This window comes from Alosa sapidissima, chromosome 10 (genome assembly GCF_018492685.1).
Source record: "Alosa sapidissima isolate fAloSap1 chromosome 10, fAloSap1.pri, whole genome shotgun sequence".
In the NCBI taxonomy this organism is placed as follows: domain Eukaryota; kingdom Metazoa; phylum Chordata; class Actinopteri; order Clupeiformes; family Clupeidae; genus Alosa; species Alosa sapidissima.
Window position 1 is genome coordinate 12,018,910 of NC_055966.1, and position 12,946 is coordinate 12,031,855.

A 12,946-nucleotide genomic window follows, 5' to 3' on the forward strand; every position below is an offset into this window, starting at 1 on the left:
ATTTCTCAACCACAGTAGATGGTTGCGAAGATATGCGAAGGCTCTGAAACGGTAGAGCGTACTATATGGGGCGGGAAGACGATATTGGTAGCCGTGCTGCAATAAAGCCCGATCACGGCTCTAACTGTTTATAGGGTGCAAAGCGCGCGAATGCGGACGCGGTGCCGCGTTTTGGACGCCCCGCCTGAGTATCAATATATCAATATAATAACGCAGTTCCACAGCCAGCCGCCGCAATTACAGATACGGTGGTGTGCCGCAAACACAGGCCGGGAAAGCTTATTAGAACCCAGCAAAAGATAGCTCTCTGCTACCCACTAGTTCTCTCTCTCTCTCTCTTTCTCTCTCTCTCTCTCTCTCTCTCTCTCACACACACACACACACAAAGAGAGTGAGGAGAAAAAAGAAGCCCGGCTGTGGCTTGTTTTGTTGAGGTCTGACGCAAATGGGTTAGCCTTCAAAGGCTAGAGCCCAGACGGTTCCATAAACCACGCGCTGTCTCACTGTCTGGTTTCTCTACGTTAATGACTTTATTACCGTCCAACTACAATTAGAAAGTCCTGTTGCGGAGCATCCTTTTGACGCTTTGCTGTTTTCAAAAGGCCAAGGAAAGAAGGAGTTCAATGGTGTCTGTTTTTAGACAGTGAATTCTAGATTCTACGTGTCCTTGTATAGTAAACACTTTGATTTAAGTCAAATTAATTTTGATTTTGAAATTCAAACGCCACAAAAGAGTTTTTCTTGATATATAGTGGATTCTGTACAAATTAAGCATGTATTTACATCTAGAATTTCCTTAATTACGTGAGTACACCCTATAACCAGAAGGTGGCGACACCGTTCCGTGTGAAAATACTCCCTATGATTAAGACGCCTGAGAAGACTGGATGATGGGATTGGGTTTTGTATTACTGGAGACGCCTGGTTTGGTCTGGGCGTGTGACGGTTTTCTCTAGTCCAGATATCACTACAATTCCATAACCGATGTAACACTATAACATTGTTTTATCACGTCTGGTCAGAAGCGACAGATGAAAGTTACCAGAATTCCCGAAATCTCAGCAGTCAGCGGCCTCTGGTCCCCCTCGGGCTCCTCGGCCTGGGTTGTGAAGTCGGTCTCAGACGCCAGTGAAGGGAAGCTCATTTGGTATTCATCAACCCGCGGAGATAAACGACTGAAACCTTGACCTGTCCATTCTTCAGAGGCCAGCACGGCCATAAATATGCGAGAGCTACATTTCACTTCTCCTGCTGCAGAGCTTTACGAGTCTTCCAGCGCTGCCATTGGCTCCGTGCGGTCATGTGCGCTCAGGCTGTGGTCTATAACCCCTTTCATTAAAATGCCTGCAGCACACGAGGGTTGTGCCCGGAGCTTTAGTTCCACTTCACATCTCCCAACTGCTCTTACTTCAACTCGGCTCCATCTCTGGCATGTCTTCCTCGAGCTGAAAGCCGGGCCCCAATCGCGCCGGCGCAAAACCATGCAGGTGTCTTGTGTTGCTTCCATGGCTGTAGTTCGGAGCATCCTACCCCCTCGTTCGTCACAAGAGCTCTTCACTTCACCGGTAAGACGCACCCCTCAGACTTTCTGCCTCGTTGACCTGGCAGTTTTCCGTCTATCACCGTTTTTAGATTTGTTGTGGTTCTTAACGTGACATCACACCCGCTAGCTTACAGGCTTCCGTTCTACCTTCTCTGAAGTGCTCTTCTGGTGTTAGTTTTTCTCAGTCGCTTTGGTGCTTTGTCACATCACTATTAACATTTGCACAGCAGTCAGTGCATTTCTCAAAACAATTAATGCAAACTGCAAAACCTAATGGATAACCTGCAAAAGCACGTCACTTGCTCAAAATGGATTGTCCATTTCTCAAAAGCAAGTAGGCTATTCATGTCAATGAAACGGCCAGCGTCATCAAAATGAGAAGTCTTGACACCATCGTTTATGAACAAGATAGTCAAATGGCTCTGTCATGTTTTCATTGTGACAGTGTAGCCTATTCTCGCAATGTTTTCCAATGCAAAAAAATGTCGGTGACACTACCTGAACATGCTCAAGACAGCACTATATATACTACTTGTACAGCCATTTGAAAACTAGGCCAAATGCAATGTAATGTAACTAGTTACACATTGCTGTAGTTAGGGGAGTAAGTGAGTACAAGACACTGAATACGTACGTTTCGCATTTTTACTGTATGTGCTCTTTTACTGTATGTGCAATTCTACAGCATTGTGACAGAATTTGATAACAATTTTGTATGTAATGACTCAAGCAATGAAATGAAGACTATACGTTTTATTGGGAACGACTATTCAGCATCCATAAGTATAGTTCATTTTGACTAACATGACATAAGCAAATGATAATGTTATAAAACAGCAGATTGTATGAAAAGCAACTGATACGTGTCCAAACGCAGGATGGAAGGAGGAAGGAGAAATTGCTACTATGATGTGCACAAATGACTAAATGTTGTGGAGGTTGAACTAACAGTTTTGTTCAGACAATGCACCAAGCCAGACTTCACATGCCACTAAATCACAACAGCTAAATCTGCTAGGCTAACCTGTGAGTTTAAGAACTGTGAGTTTTAGTATGCTACTCTAGATGAATCTATGAGTTGAGAATGCTAGACTAGATAGCTAGTCTAGAGTTTTGTTTGAGGTCAATGTGTAGTGTGTTGTGGTCCAATGGGTTCTGTTGTGAGCATTGTCATGATGGATGTCTCTCCTGATGTAAGACCACACCTTCATTCATTCATTCATTCATTCATTCATTTTCATTCATTCTCACTCATTCAACCTTTATTTATTCTCGGAGGTTCATTGGGGGTAGTCCTCATTTTCAGTGAAGCCAAGATTACAGTAACAATGAAAGTACAGGCTTAAGCCTATAAATAAAACAAAATAATAAAATAATAATAATGAATTAACATTTACAACTTGACAGGAAGGTTTGTGATTACAGATCTGAATTGATTATAAGAAAGTAGAGAGTTCATTTTTATATTACATTGAAGATTATTGCAGGAAGTAGGGACACCATAACAAAAGGCCGACTTTCCCAACTCAGAATGGATACAAGGAATTTTGAGCATCAAACAGTCATTTGATCTGGTCTGATAGGGACCAGAATTCCAGAAAACATGCATGTTTAAAATATAACCTGGTATTTCCCAACAATACATTTGTAAATAAACAGATACCAATGATTATGTCTCCTCTCTGTCAAAGATGACCAACCCACTTTACCATAGAGGACACCATGATGATTACATCATGACACATCATCACAGTCATGCGTCCTTTTTCTCTGTACTTGCGTTCCCATGGACTTGTGGAATGCCATCATCAGTCACAGTCTACAATACTGCTTTCATTTAAAGGTTTCACCAGCCAAGTTCAGGTCACATGTTCATGCCTCCTGTTTACTCCTTCCTTCCCTCGTCCACTCCCTAAGGAGGCATCAGCAGTGGTCTCGTGGACCTGGGAGGTCAACTATCCCAGGATGCATTTCACACAGAGTACACATTTACTTCAGGTTATTTTGCACTCAACTTCTCTCTCAGCAAACATAAACGACTTTCACCCTAACTTCAAACTCCCACAATTAGTTGACATTGTGCAATGTTTTATTAATATGTACAGTATATACCAATGTGTTGGATGTTACAGCGTGTTGCGTGTATGGGATCACTGAGCAGAGATTAATTATGGTATTAATGAGCAGAGATGGATTAATGGCAGGATTTGGATTATAGTATTAATGGCAGGATTTGGATTATGATATTAATGGCAGGATTGGTTGGTGTGTTGTTATGAATCACTGCGTTTTCATTAGGTCAGTCCTTCACATCTACGCAGGGACCAGGTCCTCTTCCACAGTCCACCTGTGCTACCATGTTTTGCATGGAAGCCCAGAGTGGACAAAGTAGAACACTGTCTCTAGAGACGGTCTTGAAGGGTACGTGGCTGGTTGTAATTGCGCAACCTCACCACTAGATGCCCTCAAAAGCTACACACTCCATCTTTAAAGGAAAACAAACATAGGACATTTGGTGCAACACATTATGTGTTATTTTATTGTAAAATTCAGTGAAGTTAGAGGAAAAAATGCAGGATAAACTCAAGCTGAGCTGTGAATGCAGAATTATGAACTGCATCCTCTTGTCCAGTTCGTACATATAGAGCCATATTCTACTGCTCTGCATACTATTCATCCTGCACATACACTTATTCTTACTACTCTTATAATGTTACTGTTTCTGCTCTGCAATGGTACTGTTACCACACTGCGCATAGCTGTACATACTGTACATATCTATATGGTTCATACTGAATATCCATATTTACTTTTTTTCTTGTAATATATTATGTTAATACACTGCATATGATTCTTACTCTTATAATGTTACTGCTATACATTGCACATATCTGTACATGTTGTTCATACATTGTTCATACTACATAGCCATATTTATTCTGCTCTTATAAGGTAACTGCTATTACACCTTCTGTAAACCGCCTTCTGTAAACCAACTGTATACTACTGTCTACACTGCACTATTTTATATACTACAGTGCTTTCTTGCACTTCTGGTTAGACGCAAACTGTATTTCGTGGTCTCTGTACTTGTACTCTGCACAATGACAAAAAAAGTTGAATCTAATCTCATCTAATCTAAAACTTGAGGTACTCCGTACTGATAAATTGCCCCATCCTCTTCTGTAGTTCTTATTTGAGGAAACATCTCTTGCCCGTCAGACAGAGCTGCAGGGAGCTAGTCAGACCAGCAGTGTGACCCAGAGTGCAGAGTGACCCAGACCCAGAGCGCAGAGTGACCCAGACCCAGAGCGCAGAGCGCAGAGCTGGTTCTATTTGTGTCGCCGGGCCTGGTTGCCATGCGACTCCCTCTTTTAAGCTGTGTGTGAGTGTTTGGATGTGTGCTGTCCCACGGGGCATGTGTTTGGACCAGGCGCCGTGATATGGACCAGGGAGGAACATGAATGATTGATTAACACTGGAATATGTTTAGGGGAGCCCTGGAACAATATTGGGGAGCCCTGGAACATAAATGACTGATTGACTGTGGAATGTGATTTGGGGAGCCCTGCAACATGAATGGTTGATTAACAGCGGAATGTGATTTGGGGAGCCCTGCAACATGAATGGTTGATTAACAGCGGAATGTGATTTGGGGAGCCCTGCAACATGAATGGTTGATTAACAGCGGAATGTGATTTGGGGAGCCCTGGAACATGAATGGTTGATTAACAGCGGAATGTGTTTTATAGGTGTGGGATGGCGTTGTTGATCATTTTCAGCAGGCAGGGAATGCTCCGTGGGGCATCTGACGGGCAAGGTCAGTTTTTCCGATCGTCAGCGATTCCCCAGTATAGCTCTGATGGTCTCTGAGGCAGCTTCACAGCTTACCTCATCTCTCTAGTTGCGTGTGTGTTACCTGTTCGGGTGAGAGTGCCTAAGGTGTGTGTGTTTGTGTGTGTGTGATGAATTTGATCATGAACAAATGTTTCAGGATGTATTATGATTGAATACTATCTGACAGAGACTCAACACCTCAAAGCACTTGTGAACACTGCTTTGTCACTAGTGACTCTCTGGTGGGACCAACCATTCCGCCGCCAAAGTAAAGCAGCTAATAGAGAGTCTGTAGCGTGCCGCTGCCAAATTAAAGCAGCCAATAGAGAGTCTGCAGCGTGCCGCCACCAAATTAAAGCAGCCAATAGAGAGTCTGCAGCGTGCCGCCGCCAAATTAAAGCAGCCAATAAGTCTGCAGCGTGCCGCCGCCAAATTAAAGCAGCCAATAGAGAGTCTGTAGCGTGCCGCTGCCAAATTAAAGCAGCCAATAGAGAGTCTGCAGCGTGCCGCTGGTCACTGTGATGCCCGCTATGAAGCCTCAATGGAGCCTCTCTGCTCATCCACCAATCAGAGCTGCAGAGACCTGATCTCACTCCACCCCAACACCACCGCTTCCTGTGCTGGGGTCCCAGGAGCAGTAATACCTGCAGAAGCCATCGGGGGCAGCGGTGAGCTGTGCAGCGCTATCCTCAATGAAATCCAGCAGACATCTCCCCAGTAGAGCTTTCAGGGTGCATCTCACTTCTCTTTCTGTTCTCCCTCCCTTCCTCCCTCCCTTCCTGCTGTCCTAGCCCCTCCTTCTAATTCATTTTGTGAAAGAAACCAAGAAGGAATGTAAGGAGGATGGAGGAATCAAGGAGAGACCTATATGAGTAATGAGATGTCCCGCATCACTTTTAAGAGACGTCAATTACTGATGATGCGGCAAAGCATCACTTCTTAGGCTAGAATAAACAGACCATTGTTACACACATATTGCAGAGAATATAAACTTCTACCAAAGCCTACAAATATCATATGAACATGGAGTATCTGTTGACCCTGATAATGAAGTAATGCATGATAGCTCTAGAGACATGAAAGAATACTTATTTAAATACAACGCATGAACAAAACAGGCATATTTTTTTGTTTAAGTGTGCATGGTAGTTCATGATAATTCCAGCATATAAAGATCTTTTCTTGGTCTATCTACTCATTTATTGTCGCTAATAAATCGCTACGAACTTGTTTGAAACTGAATGTTGACAGACGTGGGAGGGAACTTTTCTCCTTGGTAGTTTGGACCAATGATCGCACAATTTCGACTGAAAACGCTTCAGCATAGGATGCTCTCGTGTTTCCTCGCGCATTGACCCTCTCTCCTCTCTCCTCTCCTCTCCTCCCTCCTCTCTCTTCTCTCCTCGGTCTCACCTCCTCTGGTTACAATTAGACAAATGAGATGTCCTCGATGACGCCGAACTTTGAACGATTTCCAGGGCACGAGCTGGAGGACAGAGGACCGACAAGAGAGGTGGCATGAAAAGAGATGTTTGATGAGTCTTTAGGAAGTGCGTCAAACACGTTATACAGGAAGTGTGTTTCTGTCCAGTCCATAATACAGCTGGGAATCTTTTTTTTTTTTTACTGTCTACGGACTCATTCGGCATCAACCTTTTTTAATTATTAGTAGTAATTTGTATTTATTTACTCATTTGAAATAATCGATTGCGCCATCACGGGAAATGATGATGAAATAAATGACTATGATGTTGTTTTATTAAATTATTGTTGAGATACATTGAGTAGGTCAGCATTATAGCACATCAATTTAGTATTTTTTAGTATAAGAGTTGGCTGTACATGTGTGTCATCAGTCTACCCTACAGCATAACATAACAGAAGATCAAATCGTCTTCAGTACCTCTGTTGCAGAAATCACATACAAGAAGGCATCCTTTTGATTTTTGTACATTTTTGCACATTCCAACATAAGGAAGCAGCATGGGAAGCTTGTAGTTTTTGGCTTTATTTTCTAACTCCCTCTCCAAGCCTGCAGTACAGCTGCTCCCAATAGGGTCTGGTGTCCCTTTGTTATGATGCACTTTCTCTCCTCTCCAAGCCTGCAGCAAAGATAATTAATGCGTAGCAAGATGGGTCGTCCTAGTTCATGTCTATAAGGGCAAAGTGTAGTTCAGAGACGGGCTCTGGTTCAGTTCCCACCTGCACAGGGGCGTGTCACTGAAGTATGACTGGCGTTTGACCGCCTCGGTTCCACGCCAGACAGAAGCCGGAGTACAAAACAAACTTGGTGTACACCTTCATTAATGTTGATTTTCTCCCGACTGGAGGGTCATACTGTCACGACATTCTCCTAAAATGGGGAGGAGGGTTTGGAGATCATGATACCATTTCCGAAATGTGGATCCATTGCTCAGAAAAATAAGGCTTTGACAAATTCTGGGAAATTCTTGGATTCTGCCATAGACCTCAATGTTAAAAAGGGAGCCCGATCACTGCATAAATGAGGGATAGTGGCCCCCCCTCGTGCGGGGCGTGTACTACTGCTACCCTATTTGGATACATTTCCGGGGACAGGAAATGTCCTCTCAGGAAGTATCTTCGTAATCAACCATCTTTGCCTGCAGTACAGCTGTTCCGAATAGGGTCTGGTGTCCCTTTGTTATGACGCACTTCCTGTGACTACGTTGTTCATCTCTGAAAGACTTAACTCCCTCTCCGTCGCCCTCGCCTGGGCCAAGTAAGGCAGGAAACACACACTCAGCACACACACACTCACACATACCGATGCTACATTTACACCAGAAACACACCACTGCTACAAACATACTCACACTGCTCATATTACAGTCACGCTGTAAACTGCAAACATGAGGCGACAAACACACACACACACGCACACACATCAGAGCAAACAGGGCCAGAGAACTAGAGGTGACTTGTGAGGAGCTGTGCTGAGTGTTGATTTGCACACTGGAAGGGAGGGGAGTTAACACTGGAACCATGTCTAACTCACGCCCAGGTCATTTGAGTACAGTTGATCAAGTTTGATTTGTTTTTAGGTGTGTGTGCGGTTTGGACATAAATATGTTGATGTGTAGTGGGTGAACGTCTGTAATGGAGCATAGTGTATGTGTTTGTGGTGTATGATGGTGTAGTAGTGTGTGTGTGTGTGTGTGTGTGTGTGTGTGTATGACTGTAAAGGTCACTCAATGGTGTATGTGTGTGTGTGTGTGTCATAACTGTGTGATGACTTTGTCGCAGGGGTTCTTTCTTATCTGTGTAAAGGCGTAGTGCGTGTATGTGGGGTGTGTGTCTGGGGACAAGGTGACTTTGTCACTAGGGTTCTGTTAGGCAGACAGGTGGGTCCCAGCAGGAACTGATGCCCTTGCAGTCTGGGACCTTTAGAATACAGCACAGCATAGTGCAGGGCACTAGTGAGGGCATGGGGGCACTAGTCAGGGTATGGGGCACTAGTGAGGGTATGGGGCACTAGTGGGAGTATGGGGGCACTAGTGAGGGTATGGGGCACACAACACGATGAAAAATATTTTTGGCCATATTTATGCCCCTTGGCATCAATATTACCCTATTTAACGCTTACACGGTACCCAGTTAGTTAAAACCAACTAAAAGCGCCATGATCCTACCTGATCAACTGCTTTATACAGGACGTTTTTCAACCAACAGAGAACACGTTCTTGAACCGGTTCCGTTCAGAATCCCTTGAATCTTTAATGAACAAGCATTTCCACCAGTTTAGAACCGAACCATTGATGTGTCATCAACAGGGTGCTGCATAAAGAAAAGGTAATGAGATGCAAAAGCAGGAAGATGATATGACAGTTTGCTAACGGCAAAAATTAGCTGTGTAAAATGCTAGTTAATGTCTGCAGTGTAGTGTTAACCAGCTGTGTAAAATGCTAGTTAATGTCTGCAGTGTAGTGTTAATGTCTGCAGTGTAGAGCTAGTTGTCTAGTTTTGTGTACTCATGGCAACAGTTGATGAGGAGGGAAAACTCCAGCTTTTAGCCTTCTCCCCTCTGAATGGTAGAATGACACACCCACTCGGGGTCGCAGGGAAAAAAAACTATATTTTGGTTCCAGCTCTAAATGAAAGTGCCACGATCCAAACTGTTTTTTGTTTGGCTGAAATACTCCAAATGATTCAAATGTTGGTTCGTCAACGGGAACAGAACCGGTTCCCTGTCGGTGGAAAATCGCTAACAGTGCAATATCAAGCATTTTGGACTTCCTTCTCCGTATTATATGTCAGTGTACCATGAGTTTGAAGCCAATATTTTAAGGTAATAGAACTGCATTGGGTTGATTTTAAGTTGTTATTTTAAGGTAATAGACCTGCATTAGGTTGATTTAAGCCCACTTTCTGTGGCTCTCAATAATTTCGGTGGTTAGTTGTACCACTTGACACGTTCAGTTGTGACTTTTTGAGTTCATCTCTGATGCAGTATTCAGGCTATGAGATATAACAGGCAGGTCAGCATAGTTGGTCTGTTGACTGTTTGCAGGTTATAGCATGTCTCGTAGGCAGAAAAAGCTGTTGCTCTCAAACACTGTCCACTTAATCAACAGAGTCAGTGCACTGATCAAGGGATGGATTAAATTGACCGATATGGAAGGTTTGCAAAGTCATGCTCCTTTTAACGAGTATTTTTAGTATTTTCAAAATACAAAAATATAGCATTTTATTTTGATTCACTTAAAATTAGGGTATTTGATATTTTATTTTAAAATACATTTTGATGTATTTTGTCCCTGTACACAGATACACACACACATTTCATTCACAGCCACTGTCCCACCACACACACACACTCACTAAACACATACTGTACACACCATCAAATAAACAAAACACGCTTAACACAGAAACACCATAACACCCTCTCAACACACATTAGTACTCAGTGTGTCGACAGATCACTCACAACTGCCAGCATAAGTGACACACTTCCAAACATGGAAACATTCACACACACACGCGCACACACACATCCACACACACACACACATCCATATCCACACACACACCTTTTTTTTGAAGGCCGAGTTAGTTGACAGCAGGTGATTCCACTGACCTCATAACAGGCTAAATGCATTTAATTTCTCTCTGAAAGCCACATATTCAAACCACACACACTTAGACCAAACATCCCCCCCACACACACACACATTTAGATAATGTACTATAAGCACACACACACACACACGTTTAGATAATGTCCTATAAGCACACACTCACATTTAGATAATGTATAAGCACACACACACACACATTTAGATAATGTACTATAAGCACACACCAGCCCCCCTCCATAAAGCTCTCTCCCTTTCCCTCTCTCCCTCTCTCCCTTTCTCTCTTCCTCTCACCCCCTCTCTTTCTCTCTCCCTCCCTCCTCTTCCCTCGCCCCTCTCTCTCTCTCTCCTTCTCTCTCCTCTCTCTCTCTCTCTCTCTCTCTCTCTCTCTCTGTCTCTCTCTCTCTCTCTCTCTCTCTCTCTCCTCCTGCACTCCATAGGAATTCCGTGGTCGAGGCCCAGAGCTCATGTTCTGGAGACTTCCGGGAGCTGGGGAACCCAAAGCTGCACGGTGACCTTTGACCCTAATCCATCACTCTGCAGGTCAGGCTAGCAGGCTGGCGTGACCGAGCCGTCAGGGCCGGACAGGGAGCCCCCCTCACACACTCACTCATACACACACACACACACACACACACACAGGTACACATGCACACACACACAAGCAAATACACACAAACTCACACACATACACACGCACGCGTACGCGCACACAAACTTCTGCTCTGATCTTAACCCTTATTCGAGTGCTACAGAGCCTCCTGATGGTGCTACAGGTTCTCCTGACGGGTCTGGGAAGCAGAGTTGGCACCAGCAGGTCTCTCTTAGCCTTTTTCCACCGACAAAAACTGGTTCCGAACGTGGCACTTTGGTTCGGAGCTGGAACCAAAAAAGGGTGGGAGTGTCATCGTCCCGTTCAGAGGGAGGAGGCTAAAAGCAGAGTTTTGCCTCCATAGAAACAAAACTAGTCAACTAGCACTACGCTTCATACACTCCATATAAACAAAACTAGCCCACTAGCACTACGCTTTATACGCTGCATACACTGCTCATTTCTGTTGTGCCGTTTTTTACAGAACAGCTGTCATATAATCCTCCTGTTTATGGCTCTAATTAACTTTTGTTTTGCATGCAACACCTATTGTTGATGACGCATCCTTGGTGCTGTTCTAAACTGGTGGAAATGCGGCCTGGTTCACTAGACAGCACCAAGGTTCAAAACGTCAGAACGCGTTCTCTTTTGGTCGAAAAACATCCTCATATGCTCAGCTGGGATGTCCCACAGGCCTGTGAGTGTGAGTGTGAGTGAGTGTGAGTGTGTGTCTGTGTGTGTGGAGAGCTGTGGCCAGCTGTATAGAGGCTCTGCGTGGGTGGTGGTATTTGCATGTGTTACTGCTTGTCAGAAGCTCCAACAGTGGGAATCCTGCCTCTCTCTGGGGTTAGCTGAGACTCTCCTCTCCCCTCCGATCCCCTTCTCACCTCTCCTTGGTCTGCTTTGGTATGGTTCCACAGCAGAGAAGTGCGCAGCTAGTACAGAAAATGGCTTTCTCAAATATAGCCTTGAGTCAGCTGGTGGCCTTTCTGGGGAAAGTAATTCAAAACCAAATAAAATATGCTTTCAATTTGCTTTAATATTCAGTTTTAAAGGTCAGTTATTTTATGACTAAGCATGAAGAAGTCAAGTGAATCAGACGGGCTGCTGTGTCCAGATCCTCCAGTGGAGACGGAAGAGAAGCGGATCTGCAGACCGGCCGAGTTTTGTCCTTCCCTCTCGCAGCCTCGGCTTGCACAGACTCGAAAGAGTCCTGCGTTTACTGTTTGTTTTTGTGCCCTCCGTTCTGGTCAAACAACAGCATTTGCTAATATGTGGTTATGACTTGAAATCGACGCCGTCGCCACACAAAGCATTTGCATCACCTTCCAAGCCCTACGCCGTCGACAGACGTGCACCTCCTCAAAACACGCTAAAGCGAACGTCACAACCTGGCAGCAATATGTATGATTCAGTTCAATATGCTCTATGGTACGGAAACAACGCAGCAGTTCCCTTAGTGCGAGTGAGCTTGGGCAATATGTTTACGTGTGTGTGTGTGTGTGTGTGTGTGTGTGTGTGTGTGTGTGTGTGTGTGTGTGTGAGAGAGAGAGAGAGAGAGAAGAGAAGAGAAGAGAGAGAGAGAGAGAGAGAGACTCATCCATCACGGACAACAGTGCCAGTAGAGCACCCGCCACCTCCGGTCATATAAATAAACACCCTCGAGCGCACTAAGCTCACAAATTCACACACAACCGCGGTCTGCCCCGTGACCCTAGTAGCAGCTATTAAACCTCGCGCCCCGAGCTGCCCTTTCATCGGACGGAAGGTTTCTACACGCGCCTCCGTTCTCGGCCCCTCCGTTAAAGGAATGCCTTCTCATTTTGGACTGTAAATGCTGGTCTTTTGGGGTCAGAAACTATCCGCGTTCTCGTACTC

General features: G+C 44.5%; 1 protein-coding gene and 1 long non-coding RNA gene across 2 annotated transcripts in view; one reads left to right on the plus strand and one right to left on the minus strand.

Moving 5' to 3' along the window:
• Positions 1 to 1,302, minus strand: part of LOC121720107 — a 21,640-nt gene extending 20,338 nt beyond the window's left edge. The window contains exon 1 of the long non-coding RNA XR_006034444.1: positions 1,043 to 1,302. This is a non-coding gene — a long non-coding RNA (uncharacterized LOC121720107). The remainder of the gene's footprint in view (positions 1 to 1,042) is intronic.
• hoxa9b (homeobox A9b) overlaps positions 1 to 12,663 on the plus strand; it is a 15,651-nt gene extending 2,988 nt beyond the window's left edge. Inside the window, exons 2-3 of the transcript XR_006034443.1 lie at positions 10,917 to 12,580; positions 12,640 to 12,663. The gene's annotated coding sequence lies outside the window, so the exon portion shown is untranslated. The remainder of the gene's footprint in view (positions 1 to 10,916; positions 12,581 to 12,639) is intronic.
• Positions 12,664 to 12,946: the final 283 nt, after the last annotated feature.